At 26.5% G+C, this 16,305-nt stretch overlaps 1 protein-coding gene across 6 annotated transcripts in view; it reads left to right on the top strand.

Moving 5' to 3' along the window:
* LOC124956172 (glycogen synthase kinase-3 beta-like) overlaps positions 1 to 16,305 on the top strand; it is a 49,446-nt gene that overhangs the window by 20,558 nt on the left and 12,583 nt on the right. The window contains exon 1 of one of the 6 annotated variants that reach the window (XM_047511640.1): positions 15,872 to 16,305. This exon is cut by the window's right edge and continues 779 nt beyond it. The exons of 4 other annotated variants lie outside the window; for them this stretch is intronic. The gene's annotated coding sequence lies outside the window, so the exon portion shown is untranslated. Of the gene's footprint in view, positions 1 to 15,871 lie in introns of those variants that run through there. One more of the 6 variants, XM_047511641.1, reaches the window with a different exon arrangement.

The raw sequence follows: 16,305 nt of genomic DNA, 5'->3' as shown, positions 1-16,305 counted from the left end.
TTTTTGTCTTCCACCGAAAAATTAATTTTTGAATTCATTTACAGATCAATAGACTTTTTAAAAATCTTGTTTGTGCGTTTTAATTAAAACAAATATAAAAATATATATATATATATTCAATATCATTAGTTACATATTTAAAAAATAAATTTAAGTTAATGTGTTTTAACAAACAACAATTTTATTTATTTATTTTTTTATTTATTTATTTTTTTATTTATTTATTTATTTATTTATTTATTTATTTATTTATTTGTTCCTTTTTTCTTTTTTATTATTGACAAATAAGTTTCAAATAATTTATTATTATTATTACTATTATTATTATCATTATTATTATGCAATAGTCATATAATATATACTTAGTGATTATTTTTTATTATTATTATTATTATTATTGAATAATAAATGTTGATTATTATTATTGAATAATGAATGTTGATATATAGATCCATATAATAAGCTTTTAAAAGGTCTTATTTATAATCTTTTAAATTCTATTATATTTAATTTAATTCTATATATAGATTATAACCATATACATTGATTATTATTTATCAATAATAAATATATTGATATACTTAATATTTTATGTTAATATAAATCGTATTAACAATAATACGATTAATAATAATACGATAATATATATGTGTTACATAATATCGTGTTACTTTTTTCAATCATTAAATTTCAAGAAACTAACCTAACTTTTTATTTTATTCGTTTAAATATCTTATGATGATAATGTTCGATATTTGACGTAATCGTTCCGTAAAATGGCGTTACCTGTCGTCAATTGTAGAAACTAACTGGCCACAGTAGTAGTACGAGTAAGAGAGTAACCTTTTGAATACTCTAAGCTCGATAATACTTTCTTGACTGTGTCGGTAATGTAGAAAGTTTCTGTTATGCAAATCGATTGGTTTAAGATTGAAACGATTCATTCTTACTCTTCTCTAGTCGCAAATGACAAACTATAATTAGATTAGATTAAGTTTAGTTCTTGAAATAACTAAACTCGTCCATTCGTGAATGATACGCGTCACATCGTCTGCATATACAATAACGTCATTGGGAACGTCATCGTAGTCGTGTAGGAAGCTAAGGAACGATCGCAATGTGCATTACGAAAGTGCAGTGAAATGAGATGGTGAAAAAAAAAAAAAAAAAAAAAAGAAAAAAGAAAAAAGAAAAAAAGAAGAAGAATAAAAATAAAAAGAAGAAGAAATTGATAAATGGAAGAGAGGATGCGCTTAGACGACATTATCTATTTTTGTTCCTGTTTTAGAAAAAAAAAAGGAGAGACAGAGAGGGAGAGAGAGAGAGAGAGAAAGAGAAGATAGAGAAGGGTGGTTTATTGATGAATTGTCATTTTTTTTTTTCTTGTTTTTAAACTAGGAATAAATAATACATTTTTATTATTATTTAATCAAAAATTTCATTCTCTCATTTATATTAATACCTCTATTTATATTAATGTTATATAATTATGTAATATATTATATATATATTATATATATAATATATTACATAATTATATATATTATATATATATTATATATATATATATATATTTACATACACATAGAGATAATATATATTATATAATCATATATCAATTTAATATTGATAATATAATTATATATCAATTTAAAAATTATACATATTACACGTGTATGCGCAAAATATTATTATAAATATATTTATTTATTTATTTATTTATTTATAAAATATAGGAAAAAAATTCTTTCGATTTCATTGAAATAGATAGTTAATTTTACAACGTGATGTATTTTCGAAATGTTCTCTTTCTCTCTCTCTCTCTCTCTTTCGCAGATATACGAAATATCTGCTGTCCAAACGTAGGATCGATTATTTATTCTTTTCACGTACACGACCAAAACGAATAAGAAACTCGCGACCTAGGACACATTCCATCGATATTTTCACTGCATTGACGTTCAATTCTTCTTTTTTATTCTCTCACTCCTCTCTCTCTTTCTCTCTCTCTCTCTCTCTCTCTCTTTCTCTCTTCTTTATCTCTCTCTTTCTTTTTTTTTCCTACTCCTTCGTAACATTTATTATTTTCCGTTCGTCTGTTACTATATCGTTCGGCTTTGATATCGTTTAAAAAATAAATCTTAACGTGAAACTTTTATTTTTCATTTTTTTCATGATTCTTTCTTTTTTTTTTTTCTTCATTCTTAATCGTAAATTTAATTTATTTTCATTTATTTCTTGGTTATCTTTTGGTCAATTTATTTTTTTTATTATTCGTTCCTTAAATTTATCTTCTGTTATAACTAATTTTATATATATATATATATTTTAAAAAAGTGGAAATTTTATTAAATTTTAGTCTGCAATTTATCTCATTATTTTTTGGTTTAATTTATCTTTTATTACAATTCGTTCTATTTTTTTTTTTTTCTTTTTTTTCATTATTTTCTTGTAGTCAATTCATCTTTTGGATATTTTTGGATATTTTTGAAAAATGTATTTTTTTTTCTTTTTTTTTTTTCGTTATCTATTCTTTAATTTATTTTTTGTTAATATTATATTTTTTAATTGGTTAATGTTATTTTTTTCTTTTTTTCTTTTTTTATTATCTTTCGATTAATTTATTTCGTATTGTTTTTTTAATAATTTCTAAAATAAAAAATAACAATTTGTCGTTTACTTTGTCTTTGAATATATTTTTTTTTTTTTTGTTTCATTTATATTCCATTATTATTCGTTCAGCTTATTTCTGTTTTTATTTTTTATTTTAATCGTTTAATATCCCATCAGAATCACTTGTGCGAGTTATCAGCGACATAATTGTTTTTTTCTTTTTTTTTTTTATTTTTAATTTTTTTCTGTTTTTATTTATTTTTTTTTTTTATTTTAATATTTATCAGAATAATCGAATAGCTGATGTAATATATAAGCGTTAAAATTTCCCCTAACAATTTTTATTGTAGAAACGTGAACTAATGTATGATATTTTCTCTTTTTCTTTTTCTTCTTCTTCTTCTTCATCTTCATCTTCTTCTTTTTTTTTCTCTTTTAGAAAAGAAATATCATTTGTAAAATAGAACGTTCGATTTGATTACCTCCATTAATTCTCTGTGCATACGCATGTTAGGTGATCTGCGTAAGATGAAATCCATTAGGTTGTTAGAGATCCAAGATGAGAAAATAAGCGTAATATAAGAAAATGTAAATATTTTACATGAACGATACGTGAATTACGATCTTTCACGAATAATCTCTCTGGTAGCCTATTATCGGCCGTATGTGGGATTTCCTTCGTCTAATCGTTGATCAAAGGTTGGATCTAACGATAGGAAAGTACATATACAAATCTCACGAACGTGTATGTCCTGTTTGCTATGTGTGTGTGTATGTATATATATATATATATATACATATATATACACACACACACACATATATATATATATATGTAAATACTAACAAACGCGTTCTGTTTTTCCTGGGCGTACGCCCACGGTGTCTTGCCAAAGTAACATTCTTGATCATGTTGCGAAATTATGTGCGAATAAGAGAGAGAAAGAGAGAGAGAGAGAGAGAGAGAGAGGTAGGGAGGGGCGGAAGGGGAATGGAAAGAGAAAGATTGATATCATTTTCTTAACGGCAAAACAAGAAAAGGGTCATTATATATAATTTCTGTATGATGATATTGAAATAGAATTTGTAAACAAGAATAGGATAAAAATTTTTCTTTTTCATTCATTCATTTTTTGTTTTGTTTTTTTTTTTTTTTCAATTTATTTATTGACTTATTTCTTTATTTTTATCCTCCTTTTTTTAATCAATTCCGACGTTAAAATTTCGTCGAATCGAGTCGATTTTTTTTTTTTTTTTTTTTTTTTTTTTTTTTTTTTTGTATTCGTATCGACGAAAGAAATGGAAAAGTTCCTTACGACATTATTGGGAAATCAATAGTTTAGGTACAAAAAAAATTGTTCTCTTTCTTTATGTATTATGTAAGACAACGTTTCTCAACCTTCGCCGAGTCCGTGTCTCGGTATAAATTATATTGAATACTTCGTATAATAATCTGTAGAAAAGAAAAGAAAAAAAAAAAAGAAGGTAAATAAGAAGTATTTATTTAACCCTCTATGAGCCGAATTTTTGTTTTAAATCCAAAAAAAAAAAAAAAAAAAAAAAAGTTAAATTAAGATTTATGCGCCATCTCATGGAAAAAGCTATAATTATTTGGTAAAAAGTTAACCCGAAATTTATACGGTGCCCATAGAGGATTAATGTATACAAAATTTTGTTATTATTAATTAATATGTTAAAAAAATTTTCAAAGTTGAAAATTATATAATATTTGAGAATCATGGATGTAAGAAATTACTACTCTCGAAAAATAGAACCTTCGTTTCGATGTCATTGACAACGCGATGGCAAGCGTTAAGTTTTCTGCGCGTAGAGTCGTGTGATCGAATCCTGCCAAGGGGGAGATTTTTTTTTTCTTCTTCTTTATTTCAAAATTTATCTAATTTTTGCTTATTACTTGTTTTTCGTAACAAACAAGATATATTTGAATGTATAAAATTTTCTTTCTTTTTTCTCTCTTTCTTTTTCTTTTTTTTCTTCTTCTTTTTTCTTTTTTTTAACATAATTTTAACAAATACGAAATTTCATTCAGAAGTCCCGTAAAGATGATTTATATTATGCTCGGTCGAGTAAATAAAATCTCGCGATGAAACTCAATCGAACATCGAACGATATCAAAGAGATTCCTTTACGATCGATTATATATATATATATATATATATATATATATATGATAACAATTACGTCACGAGAAAATCCTGAGTAAGTATATTTTCGTTCGTTAGATCAATAATTCGTTCTTTTTCTTTTTTCTTTTTTTTTTTTCTTTTTTTCTTTTTTTGTTTATTCCTTTCTATTCTTCTCTTTTTATGGGTAATGCGTTTAACCTCTACGTAACCTTAACTATAATAGTAATAATTTTTTCTTTTTCTTTTTTTTTCTTCCTTCCTCCATCACCTCATGCACCCTTTCTTTCTCGTTATGTGTGTTGGTCGATGAAATAGAGAGAGAAAAAAAAAAAAAAAAAAAAAAGAAAAAAAGAAAAAAAAGGTCGATAAGAAAGGGAACGATGATTATCGGACGATGTGCTAACAAAAGAAACTGACGATCTTTCATTTTCTAAAACGATATCGTGTCTAAAGGTTAATTTTGCTTAATTTACTTCCTGGAAGTATCCGATTTCTCTTGTCTTTTTGTACACGGGAACCGTGCCAAGTTTTGTTTAAGACCGTGTGTACTTCCAAAAAGGTTGTGCACGTATTGTATGTACGTACTTTCGTCAAGCACGTTTCATGTTTGTCCGTGCTGCCTCTCTTGTTTTTCTCTCTTTCTCTCTCTCTCTCTCTCTGTCTCTCTCTCTCTCTCTCTCTCTAAAACTAAGGACGAATCACAAAGGTAATAATTTCTGGAATTTTATCGCGTTTGGCAGTAAGTAAGCTTTGTTAATTATGCTCAGTAATCCTGAAATATTTTCTTTCCTTTTTCCTTTCCTTTCTTCTTCTTTTGTCCTTTTTTCATTTAGTTTTTCTTCTTTTCCCTTTCTTTTCTTATTTTTTTTTTTATTTTTTTTAACTATACGTCGTATTAATTATTTATTTTGATATATATATATATATATAAAATTAAATAAATATATAAATTTTATATAATAAAATATATAAATAAAATTAAAATTATATATATATATATATATATATATATTATAAAAATAAAATATATAATTAAAATATATAAATATATAAATATATAAAATAGTTATTTGAATTATTTTTCGTCGGTACACGTATTTGAACGATTTAGAAAATAAATTCGCATAACGACAAATCACGAAAAAGTATTTGTATTTCTAATTGAATTATACATAATAGTAGAAATGACATGTGTCAATTAAATATTATTTAATCATATGAGAAAATATTTCATTATTATTTTTTCCTTATCTTTTTGATTGAAAGAAACAACAACATAACAATTAAAAATCTAATAAACAGAGATATCCACGTGAAAATTTAATATCTAATATATACGTGAATTACTTGTGCACTTTCTTATTTTATTCAGTCCATTTTTATTTTTACTCAAGTTAAGGAATTTCTTTTTCGTTAGAAAATACATTATCAGAGAGAGAGAGAGAGAGAGAGAGAGAGAGAGAGAGAGAGAGAGAGAGAGAGAGAGAGAGAGAATGAGTGAGTTAGTGAGTGAATGAGAAAAAGAGGGAGAGAGAGGGAGAATGAAAAAGAGAGAAAAGAGGGGGTAGGGTGCATTAGGATGCGCTTGCGAGAAACAGTGCTCGTTTTCCGGAAAAATGCCGCATAATCCCTAAAGCTCTTACGTAATAGCACTCTGCAAACCGTTCATGGATAACAAAAAGTTCGATGGGGCATAGTGGAATCGATTATTCGCCATGGAAGGGTTAGTACAACACCGAGTTACCTTTACCGACAATCGACTTCCGTTCTAACAAAGCCTAGATTATAGCCCTTACATTTATTCGATAAATAAACATGAATAAAACTAATCTCTCTCTTTGTTTTTTTCTTTTTTTTCTTTCTTTCATTTTTTCTTCTTTTTTTCTTCTTTTGTTTTCTTTTTTTCTCCCCTAATATTTTTCATTCCTTATATATATATATATATATATTTAATGATAATAATTTAAAAAGAAAGATTTGTATTATTCATTATGAAATAATAAAACAATAAGAAAGACAATGAATGGTGTATGTGTGTGTGTGTGTGTGTATGAGTGTGCGTATGTTATGTGTAGGTAATTAAATGTCTAGGTAATTAAATATTTATTAATTTAATAATTAATAAATATATATCGATAAATTTAATAATATATTTGAATGATCTGACTTTTTTATTCCACCCCCCCCCCTCCCTTTTCCATTTTATTTATTTATTTATTTTTTTTTTTTATCGTTTGTTTTACAAACGACTTCATTAACGATTACTAATTAGAGCGAAAGAATCATTAGCGTTTAAGTAGAATCTCTTTGTGTGTCCTCTCTCTCTCTCTATGTCTCTATGTCTCTATCTCTGTCTTTCTTTCTTTCTTACCTTTACGCACTTTCATAGTGCAATTTTCACGCTCAATAGTAGATCGTGGAGGATGATCTCTCTTTTGTAGCTTAGCAGGTAGTGCAATGTAGGCTAATTCGGAGCATGCGGATTAATTATCTCGAAAATACGCTTTGAAGACGAAATATGTGTGCGTTTTTGTTTCCTGTATGGTATGTCTCTCTCTCTCTCTCTCTCTCTCTCTCTCTCTCTCTCTCTCTCTCTCTCTCTCTCTGTGTTTCTCTCCCTATTTCTCTATCTGCATCCCTATATCTATCTCTCTTACTCTCTTTTTTTTTTTCTCTGTCTCCTCATCTTAGCTTACTATCGGAGACCTGGAAAAGAGCCAGAACCGTACCGACCTATACCGATGACGACATTATCCCAAATCTAGAATAGTGTGAACGAACTCGACTAAACTAAAGAACAATTCTCTCTCTCTCTCTCTCTCTCTTTCTCTTTCTCTCTCTCTCTTTCTCCGTTTCTCTCTCTTTCTGTCTCTTTCTATCTTTCTTTCTTACTCTAATATTTTTCTTTGATTTATTATTTGTCTGGTATTACTATGTCTTTCTATTTATATTTATTATATAAATTATATATTATATTATATCAATATCTAAATGAAATATTATATATCATTATATAAAATTTATATTATATATAAAATATAAAAGATAAAATTGACCTTTTTCGATAATTATAATATAACTTGAAAAAGTATATAATAACAATAACAATAATAATAATAATAATAATAATAAATAAATAAATAAATAAATAATAAATTTTTGTAAGATTAATGACTTTGAAGTTTAATTGAAATGACACAATTTTCATAGAAATGAATCATATAAGAGAATACATTCCTTAATCATTTGAAAAATTCATTGAAGGTTAATCGATTTACACAATGTGTCAAGTTCCATGTGACACCTAACAAATAATACGTACGTGTATGTATAAATATATATATATATACATATATTTCTTTACCCTATTTGTTTTCGAGATCTCACGAACAGTTTCATTGTTATCGTACACATCCATGAGCATATTTTAAATCAAACGGATTTCTATTGTAACTGATAACAAAAGTACAGAATTTTACGACATGATGATAATAGATAAACAATGTAGAACATAGTGTCATCGTACGATCGGTATCTCTCTCTCTCTCTCTCTCTCTCTCTCTCTCTTTCTTTCTTTCTTTATCTTCTCACAAACGATTTTGTTATTTTCATGAGATCTCGATGTAATAGATAAAATGTATTTTTCTTTTTCGAGTTACTGCGAAACGAATCCGTTGAAATTTGTATTTGCAGTATCATAAATTTATTCAAAAGAGATATTCTTTTTTTCCTTCTTCTTTCTTCTTTTTTTTTCTCTCTTTTCTTTTTTTTTTTTCGTATAGAAATTTTGAGATAAATATAATAAAAATCTGTTTACCGGAATCGTTAATATATATACGTTTACATATTTTCATCCTTTTCACGTATGTTGCTAATTACAGTAATAGGAAATTGAATATTAAATAACTTACTATTTATGATTAATAATTAATAAACGTTAATGAATACAATTTATAGAGGAAAAACTGGAATGTTAGGAATTAATTATCGAAAATTTGAGGTCAGTATATTCAAGCGTTATAATTGGAATTGAAATATTTTGACTTTTTAGAAAGTTATTTAATTATCAAGTATGATCAATCTGTTTTTCTTTTTCCTTTTTTTCTCTCTTTTTTTTTTTTTTTTTTCGTCTTATTCCAGAAATTCCATTTGGATTTTCTATCTACGTATTCCAATGGAATTTCTACGTGGAATAAGATGAAAATAAAAACTAAAATTGATATTATTTTTTCGCAAAAGGTAAAAATAAAAAAAAAAGAAAAAATTATGTTGTCGGCTTATATATCTACCTGTTAATTGAATTATTTATTTAATTAAAGGAAAAAAGAAATGAGTGCAACAAAAAAATTAATTAATAAGAAAATAATCAAAAAAAAAAAAAAAAAAAAAAAAAAAAAAAAAAAAAAAAAAAAAAAGAAAAAAAAGAAAAAGGAAAGTAGATGATTTATTTGAACGAGAATTAATTTAATTGGAATTTATTTTTATAATCAGTTTGTTATATTCCTAAATGAAGAAAAAAAATATCAGTTGACGTAATAAAAATATTTACTTCGATAATAATATTTATTATGATAATGTAAAATATATAAAATTAGTAATGTAATAAAAAAAAAAAAGGGAAAAAGAAAAAAGAAAAGGACGGTCCATAAACAATTTATTTTGTCGAATATTAAAAATACAATATATTATTACTTAGGTTAATATATTAATCAAATTAAATATTTATTTTCACGATGATCGGTTTGAATTTTAAATTAAAAAAAAAAAAAAAAAAATAAAAAATAAAAAAAGGAAAGAAAAAAAAAAAAAGAAACAAGAAAAAAAAATGAAAAAGACGAAAAAAATATCAGATGGTCTCATAAAAATATTTACGACCAAAAAATAAAAGAGAAAAATATCTGTGTGTGCGTGTGTACCGAAATATTATTATCATAAAAAATAGGAATTATCTTCGTAGAACTTGTTATCTTTTAATCGACCTTGTAAAAGAGACATAAGTATAATATAATACGGTTGGTGGGGTATGATCTTTTTATGAACCAAATAGGAACGTTGTTCTCCTCATAATGGTGTTATTCGGCAAACATCCGTCGGTTTAGTGCCAAATCCAAGCACGTCCTTGCAAGTCACGAGAAGAGAAAACTATCGGTAAAATGGGAATAACCGTGCAATGTATATGGCCGATCTATTTATATCAATTGATCAGCTGCACCACTGGATCATAATTCAATTGTATGTTGTTTCCTTTCCTCGCATCATTATACACACACACACACACACACACACACACACACACACACACAGACACACACACACATACACACGTGTTTATTCATGCGTTCTGTATATCTCGCATGTGTGTCCTCTGTGTGTGTGTGTGTGTGTGTGTGTGTGTGTATGTGTGTGTGTATTTGTGTTGTGCGCCATAACTTTAATTTTAATAGAAGATTTTATCTCCGTCGAAAGATCAAATCGTATCATTTGTCCAGAATTGAATCAAAAAGATCAGCATGGATATTTGAGTCCATTGTTTTAATATATATATCGTTTATTCGATTTATTTGATTGGCATTTTTATCGAGTATCAGTATTTATTAATCGATAATATATCGAAACTTTTTTAAGAGGACATCTGTATGTCTGATCTATCTTTTTTTTTCTTTTTTTTTTTTTTTTTTTTTTTTTTTTTCGTCTTTAGTTCTTTTCGAAAAATAAGAGAGTGAGTGAGTGAGTGAGTGAATGAGTGAATGAGTGAGTAAGTGTGGGTGTATGTGTGTGTGTGTTAGTATAATATTGGATTGAATATTACTATATTATTAATTAGAGGTGCGTATTCAAATATATGATATTATATATAAATTATATTATTATGGTTAATCTAATAATAAATTATTTTAATACAAACAGATTTTTTTTATGATTATATATATATAATATATCATAGGTATGTATAAAAGAGTAATATCAGTATATACTTATATTTTATGTATTAACAAATACATAATATCTGTAATATCTGTAAATATTTTATAGATATAGATATAAGGATATAAATTAGTATGACATATGTATTATAATTTATTATAATAATTTTTACTACTTTGATAGTACTGATTTATATTACTATAACATAATTATACCTACAGTATATTTGTTAATTATATCTATATAATATAATATATTTAATTATATATATATATATATATATATATATATATGCAATATTTTATATATTTTATTTCTTGTTTATTTATTTATTTATTTATTTCATATTTCTTTTTTTCTTTTTTAATTTATTTATTTTTTATTTTAATATATGTTGTTAATTAATGTATAAGACATAATATCGCAACGTTCTGAATAATAATTGCGATAAAAAAATAAAATATACATGCGCGTAAATAACGTCGAACAGGATAAATAACTTCATTAATAATAGATTGTGATAATAAAATGTTTTATATTTCGAATTCATTTGCATCTCAAATTTTGACGCATCTATTTTGATTCCATTTGTTGACACTTTCTCCATCTCTGTCTCTCTTCGTGTCTAAAGAACGTTTGTATATTTCGTTGTCTAGAATAGAAATAAAATTTAATTCATCAGCCAAACATACATACGTTTCTCGATCTCGATTCGCAATAAATCCAAGATCGTCATCGAATTGTAACATTAGTGGGAGGTTAGGGGGAGGAGGGGGCTGTGAGGAGAGTCACGACGAAATGCAATGCTTTTTTTTTCTTTTTCTTTTTTTTTTTTTTTTGCTTTTTTATATCTGTCTTTTTTCAACTAACGATCCTGACAATTCTTATGAATTATTTCAATTAGATAGAAATCTGATCGAGAATAGGAAAATGAATCATTCGATAATGATTTCCTTTTTTTTTTTTTTTTTTTTTCTTTCTTTTTTTTTTCTCCTTTTTTTTATTCTCTCTCTTTATTTTTCCCTGTTTCTAAGAAAGAATGCAATAGATCTTGCTTTTCTAGGATTATTTTTATATAACAAGAATTATTTTTAATTCTTTTGAATCGTTGTAATGATATAGATTAAAAAAAAAAAAAAAAAGAAAAAAAAGAAAAAAAAAATAAAAAAGAAGAAGGAAAAAAGAAAGCAAGAAAGAAAGAAAGAAAAAAAAAAAATATATATATATATATATATATATTTGTTTCCGGGAATTACAAATATTTTCGACACTCGGTATATACTTGTTATATAAGTTAAAGAAAGAAAGAAAGAAAAAGAAATATATTATTAATATAAAATCCGTCGACATTTTATATCTAAATATGTGCAAATATAATAATTTTTGCATAATAAATTTTGTAAGTGTAAAAAATCTCAAATGGACGGCGATCGAGTATATTAATAAATAAATCAATTTTCAAACGTCATGCAGATAAATTATTAATATTGACAATTAGTATAATATTACGTAATGATATTTTATTAGAAATATTTATTAGAAATATCCTAGTATGTATATATATATATATATATATATATATATATATATATATATATATACACGAGTGGATCATTTATTTAACAAAATATTTGCATGCTTACCATTAATTAATTTAAAAGAAAAAAAAAAAAAAACGAAAAGAAATATTGATCAATAAAGTCAAACAGAAAGAAACAAAAAAAAAACTATATTTACTCTCACATATTTGACGATAAGAGACCATTGGTATATATTAAAAATTTCGTTTCTGTATCTCCGTTCGTAGGAATTTCTACATACGTAAGTCCGAGCGCGTATACTCTAAGAACAGTTATCTCCTTATTGCGTCTAAATATAGCGGTTGCTCTCTAACACGGTATTTATAACACGAAAAGAAGAAACGATATCGAAATGCTTTCTCGAACTCGTTTAATAAATTACGGAATGTTTTGCAATTTAGCTTTATTCTCTCTCTCTCTCTCTCTCTCTCTATTTATCTATTTATCTATTTATCTATCTAAATATCTATTTCTTTCTATTTATCTATCTCTATCCGTCTGTCTGTCTGTCTGTCTGTCTCTTTTTCTGGCTTTCTATTTATCTATCTGCCTATCTTTTTGACTTTCTATCTGTCTGTCTGTTTTTCTGACTTTCTGTCTGTTTGTCTGGTTTTCTGACTTTGTGTCTATCTGTCTGTTTTTCTGACTTTCTGTCTGTCTGTCTGCTTTTCTGACTTTGTGTCTATCTGTCTGTTTTTCTGACTTTCTGTCTGTCTGTCTGCTTTTCTGACTTTGTGTCTATCTGTCTGTCGATCTGTCTGGTTTTCTGACTTTCTGTCCGACGATCTGTCTGTTTTTCTGACTTTCTGTCTGTCTGTCTGTTTTTCTGACTTTCTGTCTGTTTATCTGTTTTCCTGACTTTCTATCTGTCTGTTTGTCTGATTATCTGACCTTTTATCTGTCTGTCTATTTATCTGACTTTTTGTCTTTCTAACTTTCCATCTGTCAATCTGTCTGACTGTCTGTCTGTCTTTCTTTCTTTCTTTCTTTTTTTCTTTCCTTCTGACTGTCTGTCAGACTGTTTGACTATATAATTTTTCATCTATCAATTTCTTTCTATGTGACTATTTTTCTGATTTTCTGTCTGACTATGTGCTTATATAACTGTTCATTCAACTATTTATCTGACTATTTATCTAACTTTCCATCTATCAATCTTTCTTGTTGACTATCTGACTTTCTATCTGACTAATTGTTCAACTGCTTATTCGAAGATCCAACTTTCTATCTATCCAAATAGTCTGATTGTTTTTTAATTAAATATATTTCTCTCTCTCTCTCTCTCTCTCTCTCTATATATATATATATATATATATATATATATATATATATATATATATATATATATATTTATCTCTCTCTTTATCTATATATTTATTTATCCAGTCATCTATACAACAATTTATTTGACTTTCTATCTGCCAGTCTTTCTATTTGACTGTTTATCTACATGTCATTATCTGATTGTCCATCTGATTATCTGATAATCTATCTGTCTGTCCGACTGACTGACTGTCTAATAATTTATCTGTCCTTTACGGATTGTCTATCTATCTGATAAGCTATTTGTCTATTTGTCTGTCTGTCTGTCTGTCTGTCTGTCTGTCTATCTGTCTGTCCGTTTGTTCGTCTGACCTTCTGTCGTCTGTCTGTCCGTCCGTTGGTCTGTCTATTTGTCTCTTTATCTATCTAGCTAACTATCTAATTGTTTATCCGACAATCTATCTAGCCATTCATCTAATTGTCTATCCGACAATTTGTCTGACTATCTATCTGTCTATTAAAAAATTTGTGTAACTATCTATCTTACCGTCTGTCTGTCTGTCTGTCTGTCTGTCTGTCTGACTATCTGTTTGACTTAGAATACCTTTATACCTACCTATCTTTCTGATTGCAATAATCTCTGCCTGTTTATCTGCCTGTCTTATTCCCACTGTACTTTTTTTTTTCTTTTTTCTTTCTTTCTTTCTTTCTTTTTTTTTCTATCATATCTCGAAGCGATATTAAACGTGTAGTAACGAGAAAGGATGACGATTAGACTAATAATAGCGTATAATAATCATCATAATGGTGGTCGGGCGTGAACGATGAACGTATGGGAAAGTGGAACACCCGTTTCTTTGAGTCTTTCGATCTTTATCGAGTTTGTCAGGCCGATTAATGTCGACTCTTGTTCAACGTATCTAGTTTTTCTTCTATCTAAAGCTATGTTTCGTTTAGGCCGCTATCTACTTAAGAATTTAAAACCGATCATCTCTATGTTTTCTTTCTGCTGTTCTAATCTAACACACACAGATATATATATATATATATATATATATATATATATATATATATATCTATATATATAAAAATCTGGCGCGTGTACAATCGTTTGATCAAATATCGATTGCTAAAGAGTAACATAATCAAGGACATTTATTTTTAAAATAATTATCATATTTTTATTAATTATATATATGGAAAAATAAAAAAAATTCGAATATTCATTTAATGACTACGATTTTTTTCAATGATTGTTCATAAAATTATTATCGTATTTGCATTAATTATATTTAAAAAAAATAAAATAAATAAATAATTTCGAGGATTTATCTGTCTCAGCGAACACCATGACGTAATATCTTAACAATTCGTCTATTCCAATTACTCCGTTCATTCTTATTCTAACTCGTCCATTTCAAAATCTTCATATTTTCAAAAATATACATTTTTGAAAATTTGCCAAAAATATCAAAGAGAAATGACTAATGCTTCACGATAAAATAGTAATAATAATAATAATAATAATAATAATAATAATAATAATAATAATAACAACAGCAACAACGACAGTGGCAATAAATCTTTAAGTATCTCGTCTTGTATAAACGATAGAAAATAAAATGAAATAAAACAAGAGAAAAATAAAGAAAAAGAAAAAGAAAAAGAAAAGAAAAGAAAAAAAAGGAGAACGTAGGATTTACAAAGAAAGAAAACGATACTATAAATCACTACTCGATCGATGTTCTTGGATCACCATGACTGTGGATCTCTACCATTCTATCCCCACCCTTATCCTCTCTTTTCTCTCTCTCTCTCTCTCTCTCTCGTTCTTCCCCACCTATCCCCCTCTCCTCCTCCCACCCACCAACAGTCACGTTGATCCGCGAGCTCGTTCGGTCCTTTAGTCGCGTGTCGAGGCGGCACGAATCACCAACGGCGTATATTCGTCGTCGAACGCCTCGCGCAAAAAAAAAAAGAGAGAGAAAAATAACGTCGGATTATTATCTTTTCTTTTTTTCTTTTTTATCTTTCTATCCTTTTCTTTTTTTCTTTTAACTAATTTATTTTTATTTATTTACATATAACTATATATATATACATATATATATATATATACACATACACGCGCATATATATATATATATATATATATATATATATATACATACACACACGAAGCACTGTGAATTCTTCGACTTTTAGTGTCTTTCGTTTTTCATCGACAATTTTATTGTTTTTGTTGTTGTTGTTGTTGTTGTTATTATTATTTCTTTTTTTTTCCTTTTTTTTTCTTTCTTTTATATATGTATACATATATATATACATATACATATATATATATATATATTTAAATATATATATAAATATGTAATAGTTGTTTTTTTCGACTCGTTGTATACTTCGACGTAAGAAGATTGATTGCTGATGATACTTCGTTTCTTAAAAAGGAATTTTTCAAAGAGAGAAAGAGAGAAACAGAAAAAGAAAGAGAGAGAGAGAGAGAGAGAGAGAGAGAGAAAAAGAGGGAGAGAGAGAGAGAGAAAGAAGAAACAGGAAATCAAAAGCCAAGAGCTTAGATCTTTGCAGACTTTCCTTCGCTCAACGATCGTCATCATTAATCTTTAAATAAGAAGAAGAAGAAATAGTAAAAAAGAAGATGTAGAAAGAAGATATCGAAAATATTGTGATTACGTTATTAAAAAGGAAGAAAACAAAAAAAAAACAAAAAAAGAATAATAATAATAATAATAATAATAAACGTAATCGAAATTCTA

The sequence above is a fragment of the Vespa velutina genome, chromosome 20 (genome assembly GCF_912470025.1).
Source record: "Vespa velutina chromosome 20, iVesVel2.1, whole genome shotgun sequence".
Taxonomy (NCBI): domain Eukaryota; kingdom Metazoa; phylum Arthropoda; class Insecta; order Hymenoptera; family Vespidae; genus Vespa; species Vespa velutina.
This window is presented reverse-complemented; position numbering and strand designations above follow the sequence as displayed.